We start from the raw sequence: 12,523 nt of genomic DNA on the forward strand, positions 1-12,523 counted from the left end.
AGCAGCTGAAATAGAATCTGGTCGAATATCCGGCCGTGACCTGGTCGGACGTCCACAACTGATATCAATCGAAGATCAGGGTCGAAGATGACCAGCTAGGAGCCCTCTCGGGCTCAATATACCCAAGCAGGCTTCTGGCGAAGGAGCCAAAGCCAAACAAATAAAGATATCAGCCATACACCAAAGACAGAAGGAACGCCCCGAGGCACAACCCACCCCGCAACGATCGAAGGATAGACCGAGGACTGAATCCTCGGGGACTCATCAACAGGGCCGAATTCGATAGGAACGCAGGGCCAACAGAGCTCGCTTATCAGAATACAACTTCAACATCAATGTATTGGACATCGTATTCGCCATCAGTAAAATAAGAGACGCTAAGTGGCCCAGGCCTGTACAATCAGATCCTTCACAAAGCAATCATAAATTAGTGTGTAAATTTCACAACACGCACGGCCATAGGACCGAGGATTGCCACCAGCTTCGAGAAGAAGTAGCCAGACTACTCAATAAAGGTCACCTCCGAGAATTCCTAAGCGAACGGGCCAAAAATCAGTTTCGGGAGAGAAGAGACAGCCAAGAAGAACAAAATGAATGAGCCACAACATGTCATTCACATGATCCTAGGAGGCATCGATACCCCCACAGGAGCCCGTAGTGAGAAGAACAAAAATATCCGTCACCAGAGAAAAGCGAACCCGGGGTTACATACCCAAGGATGCTCTCACATTCAGCGACGAGGACATTGAGACCTTGTTTCAGCCTCACAATGACGCACTGATAATCTCTTTCCTTGTAAATATATTTCAAATTAAACGTGTACTTGTGGATCCAAGTAGCTCGGCCAACATTATCAGGTCGAGGGTAATAGAGCAGCTCGGACTGCTTGACCAAATCGTGCCCGCCACTCGAGTCCTCAACGGATTCAACATGGCAAGTGAAACAACGAAAGGAGAAATCGCCCTCCCAGTCAACGTGGCCGGAACAACCCAAGAGGCCAAATTCCATGTCATCGAATGAGACATGAGGTACAACGCCTTATTCGGGAGGCCGTGGATATACCGCATGAGAGCAGTACCATCCACCATCCATCAAATAATGGAATTCCCGACAAAGGATGGGATTAAAACCGTCTGCGGGGAACAGCATGCGACAAGAGAAATGTTCGCGGTGCACAATGTAATGCCGACACCGGTACCTCTACCCCCGAAGGAGCCAAAGGGTAATCAAACAGTAAGCTAGCGATAACAAACTATCTTTGGTCGAGCCCGACTAAACAAAGCAGAGGACCGTACCGCGTCCTCATCACAAGCGACTGAAACACATCAGGGCTCGAAACACGCCAGCACTAAGGTATGACCGTCTCTTTCTTTCTTTCGATTTAACTCTACACTAACCTGAGTGCAGGTATCCGATCGAAACGGCCAAAGCACTTTCCTATTCGAAGGCCATAGGCCCCAAGAAGCATACGTTGCACTCTTTCCTTAGATCGGGTTTTATACCAAAAAGGGTTTCACCGGTAAGGTTTTTAACGAAGCAACATCTATATGCTACCTAAGGAAGACTCAACAAATATTCAAGGCTTCTTTTGCAATCAACCTCAAATATTGGGGGACATCCCCCCGGAAGGTCACCTACTCGGGGAAGCCAAGATGCGCCAAACAGGGGCTCAATAAGAAAGTAATGTGCCGGGCCAAACGGTCGAGCGAACCGTGTCCGCGTGGAACAACCGAGCCTGCAACAACAAAAAAATGTATACTTGTACCAAGTAATTGAAGAATACTTCCCAAAAGCATTTTACATCTCAAGGAAGCTCGATATTTTTGCAAAAAAACGGCCCCAGAGCCAAAAAATGTCCCGAACACTCGGGGACTGGCGTCAACAACTTAAAACAACGCGACCTCCGGGTCGGAGCTCCTGACTCATAAGCCCTCAATGAGGCAACAACAAGATCACAAAACAAATCCAGAGCCAAAAACATCCCAAACACTCGGGGACTGCCATCGAAAACTCAAGGCTACACGACCTCCGGGTCGGAAACTCCAAAATCATAAGCCATCGATGAGGCAATACCAAGATTCGCAAGTAAAGGCTGTCGAGCCGAGAAATCCTCCATGACTCGAGGACTGCCGTCAATCGCCATCTCCATCGTAGTGGCTCCCGAGCCGGGAAATCCTCGATAGCTCGGGGACTGCCGTCAATCACTATCTCCATCGTAATAGCTCTCGAGCCGAGAAATCCTCGATAGCTCAGGGATTGCCGTCAATAGCCATCTCCATCGTAATGGCTCCCGAGCCGAGAAATCCTCGATAGCTCGGGGACTGTCTTCAATCTCCATCTCCATCGTAATGGCCCCCGAGCTGGGAAATATTCAATAACTCAGGGACTGCCGTCAATTTCCATCTCCATCGTAATGGTTCCCGAGCCAGGAAATCTTCGATAACTCGGGGACTGTCGCCAATCGCCACCTATCAAAAATCCGAGGCCATAAGACCCCGAGCGGGCAGACTCGGTCTCGTAAGACCTACATAAGGAAATGACAACATATGTAAGACCTCAAGCAAGGTATGAACCATACTTGTACCAAGTGACAATATCTGTAAGACCTCAAGCAAGGCATGAACTATACTTGTACCAAGTACCCAAAACTGTAAGACCTCAAGAAAAGCATGAAAAACTTGTAAGACCTTACTAAAGGCATAAACCCTATCTCAATGTTTCGGCTATACATCGAACTTGTAAGACCCCTAAAAGGCATACCCTCGATATAGATGCTGAATTTGCTTCACTCGGGATCAAAAAATGGCTCCGGCCAAGCACAAATGAATACGGTCACAAGGCTGTACCAGCCAAACTAACGCGACTCGGCGACGCCCGGCTGTCGCCACAAAATCACAGGCCTTCAATTACTTCGAATCTACTTCAAAAAGAATCGGTTAAAATAGGCTACCCTTGACATAGGCAAAAGAGCTTCGACCATGTCAGCTCCTAAACACCGACTTCGAGATACTCAGCCCCCGAGCCAATCCTCCCGAGGTGCTCGATCATCGCCATATAACGACTCGCAATCGAGGTTTTTTATTAAACCGTCGAAGAGTCAGGCAAACACTATTTCAAAAACAAACCTTATCGAGGGAAAATTAAATCCTATATTAGAGGTCGCATCGACCCAAGGCGTAAGAGCCATTGTCACCAGCCCACATAAAAGGTCGCATCAACCCAAAGCGTAAGAGCCACTGGGTCGAAACCCGACTCAGAGACTGAACCCAAAATAGTTAAGCTAAATACGCCCAAGGGTGAAAGCGTAAGAGCCTTTGATGCCAGCTCACATAAAAGGTCGTATCGACCCAAAGCGTAAGAGCCACTGTCGCCAACTTCAAATGCAAAAACTTGAGGGTCAAACGAGCTCGAGTCGAAACCTGACTCGGAGACTGAACCCAAAATAGTTATACTAAATACGCCCAAGGGCAAAAGCGTAAGAGCCTTTGACGCCAGCAAACATTAAAGGTCGCATCGACCCAAAAGCATAAGAGCCATTGTCGCCAGCCCACATACATAAAAGGTCGTACCGACCCAACGCGTAAGGGCCTAAGGGCCAGATTGCAATTCAAAAACTTGAGGGCCGAATGAGCTCGAGTCGAAACCCAACTCGGGGACTGAGCCCAAAAATAGTTGACACAACATGCCCAAGAAGCACAAGCATAAGAGCTCGAACGCCGGCTTACACTAAACGGTCGCATCGACCAAGCGCGTAAGAGCCTACGGGCCAGCCTAATGAGCCTCAGGGCCATACCACAAATCTAACGATTCCTCTCAACTCAAAGACTAGTTCACCTGGCCAAAATCAAGGCAAAAAAAAATATAGGAGGAATAAAACCACGAGGTTTCCTTCTATACATATATGCGAGGAAGTACAAGCTCCATTTACAACATACTTTGAAAGTACTACATACAGAATCAGGAAATGAAATCTACGTCCCCCTTGGGGGGCTACGACTTATCGGCCTCATCTTCACTATCATCGGTGCCGGACAGAAGTAACCGAGCATCACGCTCGTCCGCCCTCGCTCTCGCCAACTCTTCTGAGAGGACAAATCCCCGAGCACGGATCTCCTCGAGAACTTTCCTCCGAGACATACAACGAGCATATTCTTTGATCCTGTCTTCACGATCGAGGGCCTTTTTCAGCTCACCTTGAGCATCGACAGCGTACTTCAAACAGACCGCCACTTTCTGGTCGGCTTTAGTTCGGCTCATTGCGGCTTCAGCCTGGGCATCCACAACTTTGGCCTTTACCTTCAAAAGCTCAGACCCGAGCTTCATAATCATATCTGTTCAAACCGAGCTGTTATCATGAGCTAAGCAAAGTTGAACCTCAATGGCGAAAGCGTTTGCAAGAGCACCCTTCTCCGCTGAAGCCTGAATGTCTGCCCGAGGCTTCAACTCATCATACTCGCACTTCGCTCGGCCAACTTCACTCCGATGGCGTTCGAGGTCCTCCGTCTTTTTCTGCAACTGAAATAAACAAAACATCAGCCTCAGGAGCCAGAAGAAGGAACACGCACTCCCTTGGAATAGAAACTACCCGCTCCTTCAGGTGACCCTCATAATTCAAGCTCCTACACGCCAAATACCGTAAGCACGCTAGCTCGACTTCCCTTTCGCCATGAAGAAGCCTAAGGGCTTTCTCCCCTTCCAAAGCTTTCCGCAAACCGGCCTCACGACGAAGCAGCTCGGACTTGAGCTTGTCGGAGACCTGCAAAAAGAGAGCTCAATAAGAAAGGAAAGGCACGAAACTCAAAGGCTTGCGCCAAAACTCACCACAGAGCAGAGCCGATGAGCTTCCACGAAGGTCGAGCGCACATCTAATAGCCTGGCTCCCTTAGCTCTGAAAGAGTCGACCCGGATCAGGGTACCTTTAAGGCTCTACAACACCTTTAAGGCTATCTATATCAAGTTCAAAACAAGTTTCCAGATGGATCGAGTCTGAGCAAACCCCTGCTCAGAAACTGCTCTCGAAAGCCTAAAGGCAATCTTTATTCTCAAGTTTCCGAGCGAATTCCCCCTCGAAGATTATCGCAGGTTCTGGAGGCTAAGTCTCAGTCCCAGGTTTCGAAGCCCTACTCTCATTCAACTCGAAGACAAGGTCCCGACGACCCGAGTTTTTCAGTCCAACCTGGACCCGGTCCAAAGAACGGCAAAGGGTTCCCGCGGGGAGCCGAGTTAATCAATCAAAGGCGAGAAAAATACCCACACCCAGGCTCGATGTTGGCATCAACCGGTAGAGTCATGCATTCAGAATCTCCACAAATGCAAATAAAAGGAAACATAGCATAAATCAAAGACAAGTCCATGGGATGCCCTAGTTATCACAAAGGCTTGCATCATAGGTATGATATCATCAGTATGACATCATCACAGGAAGACCGAAGAAATGGATATCAAAATCGTTTCTTATCGCTCCTCTCCAAGAAATGCGGGGACTATCTGTGTACGGTGAAATCGGAGGATCCAATTTCTCGTTATCGAGGCATCTCGGAAGATCATCCCGAAGGCTCGAGGCTATAAGGCTACGGTCAAGTTTCCTCCCTCGAGGTTCGTCGACACTCAAACTTGGGACAATGTGGACCCCGGGTATGTTAGAGATGGGGAGTTCCCAAGGCGTACAGCTAGAGCCGACAAAGTCTGTCCGGCTAGTCCAAACCCAAATCAGGGCGTCAACTAGTTGTCCCATCTCCATATCTTTGTAATTAATTCTATCTGTACAATATTGGGATTCCCCTCATATATAAAGGGGATCCTTGCCATATTGTAGGGATCTGTTGCTTCAGCTGCTCCACAAGAAATATAAAATAACATTCTCTCTGCTGTCTTACATATTCTCTTGATATTATTGCTCCCATTTATTATCTTCATTATTGTTCATCATTTATCGCTTATCATTTGCCATAAAGAGCCTTCTTTGATTTTATTATAACTGTTAGTCATACTTCGATTACCTTCGATAGCTCACAGTCGAGCCCCGGAATCGACCTTGAGGCCCCCAAATCGACAAGCTTGAGGCCCAATTATTAACTTATCGGTTTGACCATCACCTTATCCTTAACTCTTATTTCGTTTCTAAGTCTCACATACATAGCATCAACTGCTTAACAACCGGCATAAAAATGGATCACGTATTTTTAGAGTCCCATAATCAAATTTTATTGTAATTACCATTTTCACGATAAACAAGTTGACCGGGCAAAGATCGAGATCATTTCCAAGCTTCCTCCACCTACTTCAGTAAAAGGTGTCCGAAGCTTTTTGGGGCACGCCTGTTTCTATGGGCGTTCTATCAAGGACTTCTCCAAAATTGCAAATCTCATGTGCAAGTTCCTTGAAAAAGATGCAAAGTTGATATTTGATGAGAAGTGTCTCAAGGCCTTTGAGGAATTGAAAGAAAAGCTCACCACGACACCTATTATTGTCACACCCGATTGGTCTCTTCCATTCGAACTCATGTGTGATGCTAGTGGTGTAGATATTGGGGCGGCGTTGGGCCAACGTCACAACAAGATCCTTCACCCTATCTACTATGCAAGCAAGACACTTAATGGCGCCCAAATGAATTACATTGTGATTGAGAAAGAACTTCTCGCCATTGTCTATGCTTTTGAAAAGTTTCGGGCTTATTCGTTGGGGTCCAAAGTGATAGTTTGCACTGATCATGCTGCTCTTCGTTATCTTATGGCGAAGAAGGATGCCAAAACAAGATGGATTCAGCGGGTCCTTTTGTTGCAAGAATTTGACTTTGAATTCAATGATCGAAAAGGGACAGAAAATCAAGTTGCGGATCACTTATCCAGGCTTGAGGAGGCAGGGAGACCGAAAGAAGACCTTGAGATCAATGATGCTTTTCCGGATGAGCACATATTGGCATTGTCTAGCACATTCGCTGCTTGGTATGCCGACATCGCTAACTTCTTGGTTAGTGATCTTATTCCGATGGATTGGAGACTTATCAAGTGAAAAAGTTCTTGAGGGAGTGTAGGAAATACTACTAGGAGGAACCCTTTTTGTTCCGAATTTGTGCCGACAACATCATTCGGCGTTGTGTTCCGGAAGATGAAGTAATGCCAATTCTCAAAGCATGCCATGATTCTCCGGTTGGGGGTCACCACAGAGGAAACCGGACAGCTGCAAAGGTGCTTGAATGTGGCTACTATTGGCCATCGATCTACCATGACGCAAATCAAATGGTCAAGGCATGCAATCAATGTGAAAGACAAGGGTCAATATCTAAACGACATGAGATGCCTATGAATTTTGTAATGGAGGTCGAGATCTTTGATGTTTGGGGGATAGACTTTATGGGCCCTTTCATGAGCTCGTATGGCATGACTTACATCTTGGTGGTTGTGGACTACGTCTCCAAATGGGTCGAGGCAATCGCCTTGCCTTACAATGAAGCAAGGAGTGTGACCGCATTCTTGAAGAAGAACATATTCACACGGTTTGGTACCCCAGGGGCCATCCTGAGTGATGGTGGTTCTCATTTCTGCAACAAGGCTTTCACCGGGCTACTTGAACAGTATGGTGTAAAGCACAAGGTGGCCACACCCTACCATTCTCAGTCGAGTGGTCAGGTTGAAGTTTCTAACAGGGAAATCAAAAACATCCTAGCAAAAACCGTCAATGCAAACAGGACCTACTGGTCAAGGAAGCTAGATGATGCGTTGTAGGCATATCGCACAACATTTAAGACTCCCATTAGGACTTCACCGTACTGGTTGGTTTTTGGCAAAGCATGTCACTTGGTAGTGGAGCTTGAACACAAAGCCATGTGGGCACTGAAGAAGTTGAATCTTGACTGGGCCGAGGCTGCTAATCTGAGAATGACACAACTCAATGAGATTGAGGAAATTCGTCTCCATGCCTATGAGAGTGCAGCCGTGTACAAGGAGATAATGAAGTTTGTCCATGATAAGAAGATCTTGAAGCGGGAGTTCAATCCCGGTGACTTGGTCTTACTCTTCAATTCAAGACTCAAGTTATTTCCGGGAAAACTCAACTCCAAATGCTCTAGCCCATTCAAAGTTGTGAGTGTGTCTCCCTATGGTGCTATTGAACTGGAGCCGGAGGATGGGACTCGAACTTTCAAAGTGAATGGTCAACGAGTCAAGCATTACCTCGGTACCACAGGAGAAAGGCATTTTATAGAACAATTTGCTCTAAGGGATAGTCCAACAGCAGTCCCTACCAATGAATAGCCCAAAAAGGGGTAAACTGCGTCGTGCCGCGATGTTAAATCAAGCGCTTCTTGGAAGGCAACCCACGTGTGGTAACACTCTTTTGTACTTTTTTATGTAGTTTAGATTGAACAAGTTGACGTGTGTGTTAAAGTGCAGGTAGTCCCAAAATATCATGAACAGGGTCCTAGTGCTGAGGAAACTGAAGGAAAGAAAGGCCCAGAATTGGCGACAACTATGCGGTCACTATGCAGTCGCATAATGACTATGCGAACCGCATAGTCATCGCAGACCATGGCAGAGAAATTGGTTAACTTGATGGTCAAATATGCGGTAAGTTTTTCACTTATGCGGTCCGCATAACAACTCTGCGATCACATAATGCATCATAAAGTTTGTTTAGGTTGGCCAATCTTTAGTCCATCGCACAACACATATGCGATCGCATAACATGTTCTGCGATGGACTTAAGCGCCGCAAATTTGACAGTTCCAAAACCCTAACCCTCAGCATCTTCATCCCCAATCTTATCACACACTATCACTTAATCAAAATCAGAAGAAAAAAAATTACGGGCAAGGAAAAAAAATAGAAAAGATCAAAAAGAAACAGTACTCACAAATCAAGGAATCCATTTCACACAAAGCATATCGGGCTGCATAATCTTGTGAAATTCCGGTATGTTCTTTCTTCTCCCTCTCGTACTTGCGATTTCTATGTCTTCCTGAATTTTGAGCTCACATTGGTAACTCCCCTGATCCCTTGAATTCCCCCCAATTACGGTAGCATATTGGTGAGGTTTGGTTGAGTGACTGTGTGCGTATTGTTTATGAAACAAAAAGGGGGAAGTCTGAGTACCCCTTTCCCTCCTAAATCGTTTGATTGGACTGTGACAAAAAAAGGGGGAAGTCTGAGTACCCCTCTCTTATTGAAATTGAATAAATGGCAATGAGAAATCTAAGTGGGTAGCAATAGGAAAGCACGTGAAAACAAAAAAAAGGAGGGGCACTATTTCGATGAAGAAGACGATCTTTGCGGGCTGCATAATTGGTTTGCGGTCCGCAAAGTTATAGCAGAAGACCCCTATGTGATCCAATGCAAAAAGTGTTATGCGATTGCTTTTGCGATCGCAAACCGCTTATGCGGTTCGCATACTTGTCGCATAGTGAGGCAGACAATTAGCCTTTCTGGTTATAAGAAATGCGACCACTTTGCGGTCGCATAACCACATATGTGGTTGCTTTTGCGATCGCATAACCATTGTTGCGTTTTCTGTTGTACACATCTGCGATGGGTTTGCGGTCCGCATAGTTGATATGCGATCACATAACCCATCGCATAGTCTGCTTACTTTTTTCCTTTGTCTCTAATGTATTCCCTATGCTATTTCACCCACTCACACAATGTTTCATCAATAGGAGTGGCACCAAAAAAGTCTAATCCAACGCGATCACCGCCCGCTCGTAGACAGAAAAGGGGTGCTACTCCTAGCCAACAAGCACAACAAGCCAAACGTCAGCGGCTCAGGCAATTTGCATTACTCCGGAGCACTCCTCCCAGTCTGAAGAGGAGGAGGCACAGAGTGACCTCAAGCCTTCTATTGATCTACAGGCTGAGGCACGAAGGAAGATGGGGGAGGATCTTAATCTCCGGTTTGGGGTCAAAGGCTCCATGAATTTATATAAAGAAGGGCTCTCGAAGAGAAAGATTCTCGAGGAGAAGCAGTTGAGTTTAAATGGGCTGACAGAGCACTACCCTCATATAATCGAGAACATCAAGCAGAGGAAATGGGAATTCTTCACTAAGGTCCCTGATGAATACAATGAGACGCATGAATTCTATGCTTCATATGGTGCATCAAGGATTGCTGAACAGAAGCAAAACAAGATATTTGCACAATTTGTCCTGGTTCAAGGAGTTCAAGTTCTTTGTGATGATGCTACTATCAACGACCTGTACTTTGAGGAGTGGAGGTCAGGCACAGCTGAATCTGAGGCTAAGGTAGCTAACAAGAACAACGAGCGTGCCTAGATTGTCTCCGTCATAGCAAAGGGGACACCAGCCTGGATTAACCCTAAACATAAGATTTACAAGGAGGATCTCACACGGGAGGGTCGATATCGGCTCAGCTCTGTCACATCCCGCCTGATGCCAACTAGAAATGAAACAGACATCAACATTAAGAAGGCACTCCTCATTGCGTACATCATGGCAGGCATAAAGATTGATATGGGGGAAATCATATTTCGGGAGTTGGGAATCAGAGCAAACCAGAAACACACATCACTTCATTTCCCATGTTTGATCACTGCTCTCTGCAAAGCTGTAAATGTACCTCCCATGCCAAAGCATGACAAACTGGAGAAAGCTCTCAAGGATATTGACATCATGTGAATCATGACGCAGTAGCCAAAGAAACTGCAGCTCAAATAGAGACTCCAGTTCCTCCTCCAGTAGACTCAACAACATCAGAGGTCCCAGCACTGCTTGGCACCTCTCAAGCCCCAGCTACCTCCACAGCTACTCCACAACATACCACTGCACAGCCCTAGGTCCCCTTACCAACTCTTTCCAAGCTGGGTCTACTAGCTCAGCACGCCAATGCTATGGTAGACCAGCTGATAAAGGGAATTCCAGACCTCATCAGGCAAGAATTGATCCTTGTTCAATTCTTAGTAAGTGTTCTTCAACAGCAGCATCACACTTATGAGGACCGCCTCAAGCACTTTGAAGTGCGTCTTGAGAAGGTCGAGCGAGGTGAGGTTGGAGGTATGCCTCAGCTCAGGAAGAATGTGGATGAATTGAAACCAGAGCTGCAGAAGATGCAGAGTCTGGAATTTGACTTGACACCCTTCCTCCCGAAGGAAGGTGAGCAGGGTGCTGGCACTTCCATTCCAGGAATGGATTTTGATTTTACAAAACTGATGACAGCACCAGAGGCACAGAGTGTTGAGCCCTCAAAGGCTCCAGCTCATCCTGTACACATTGATGTTCCTTCAGAGAAGGGATCTGGAGATGTTGAGGAGTCCAATGAGGGGGATTCAGAAGATGAGGAAACAGATGAGGATGCACTGGTAGAGGACACTGAGGGTCATCAGGACAAGGGTAAGCAAGTTGCTGTTGTCGCAGAAGGATGCAATATAACTCTGAATTGGAAGATATTGTCACACATTTAGTTGATGTCCATGAGGAGTGAATGGGCTTGTACAGCTAGCGAATGAGCATGGGCTCGGGATGGGTAATGGATGTCGTAGTGATTGTACCCAGTGCGGCGTCATTGGGAGATGTCGGCATATAATTTCCACAGGTGAGTTATCTCCTGTGAGCAGGTCAACGATCGCGTGATTGGTGAAGCTTCTACAAAGGATTTTACTGACTATCCAGTAAGAAGTCGAATATGTGAATGTTGCTAGAGATTCAGAGTATTCATGAAATGCTAACAGAAGGATTTCGAGGAATTTGGTGGGTTGGTTGTGTAAGATCAGGTCAACAATGTGATGTGTCGTAGAATTTCGGCACATTTGATACCAATTACTTAGATTTTAGCTCGTCTTTTAATGCATTTTTAGTTAATTCTTATCAAGTTTGGTTGTTTTGTAGTCCATGAGCTTGAAGACCCAAAAACATGGAAAAGAAGTCAAAAAGTCACACAAGGATAGAAATGCTGCAGGTATGCGACCGCGTATGTCTTATGCGGACCGCATCAGTCAAATGTTAATCGCAAACTGAAGCAGACTTATTGGCCAAATGAAGAGAAGAATATGTGTTCCATTACGCGGTCGCATAACACTTTCGCGAGCCGCATAATGACCGCACACTTCCAGTAGAAGAAGCTTCTCAACACGATTTGCGATGGGATAATGCGGCCGGATAACAGATATGCGGACCACATAACTCATATGCGGTGGAAGCCTGGAACTGGTGACTCACAAGTCTGCGATGTGAATGGAGGTTATGCGGACCGCATACATAGTCTGCGACCATTATGCAGTCGCAAAAGCTGTCTACAGGGGCAATTTTGTCCAATTTTGACCACGACTTTTGGTCCACTATAAAAAGAATAACTAGGGTTTTTGTGGGGCATTCAAGTCTGGAAAAGGTCCTACATAGTGAGCATTGAATACTCCATTAATTTTGAAGCTTGTGAAGAGAGAATCTTGCACTTTTGTAAGCTTTATGACTTTATTTAATACTTTGTTCTTGTATTTTAGCATGAGTAGCTAGTTTTAAATACTAAGGTTGTGGACCATAGATGGGTGTAATGTTAATGGGTGTTTAACATTGAATATGGT

The sequence above is a fragment of the Nicotiana attenuata genome, chromosome 6 (assembly GCF_001879085.1).
Source record: "Nicotiana attenuata strain UT chromosome 6, NIATTr2, whole genome shotgun sequence".
Taxonomy (NCBI): domain Eukaryota; kingdom Viridiplantae; phylum Streptophyta; class Magnoliopsida; order Solanales; family Solanaceae; genus Nicotiana; species Nicotiana attenuata.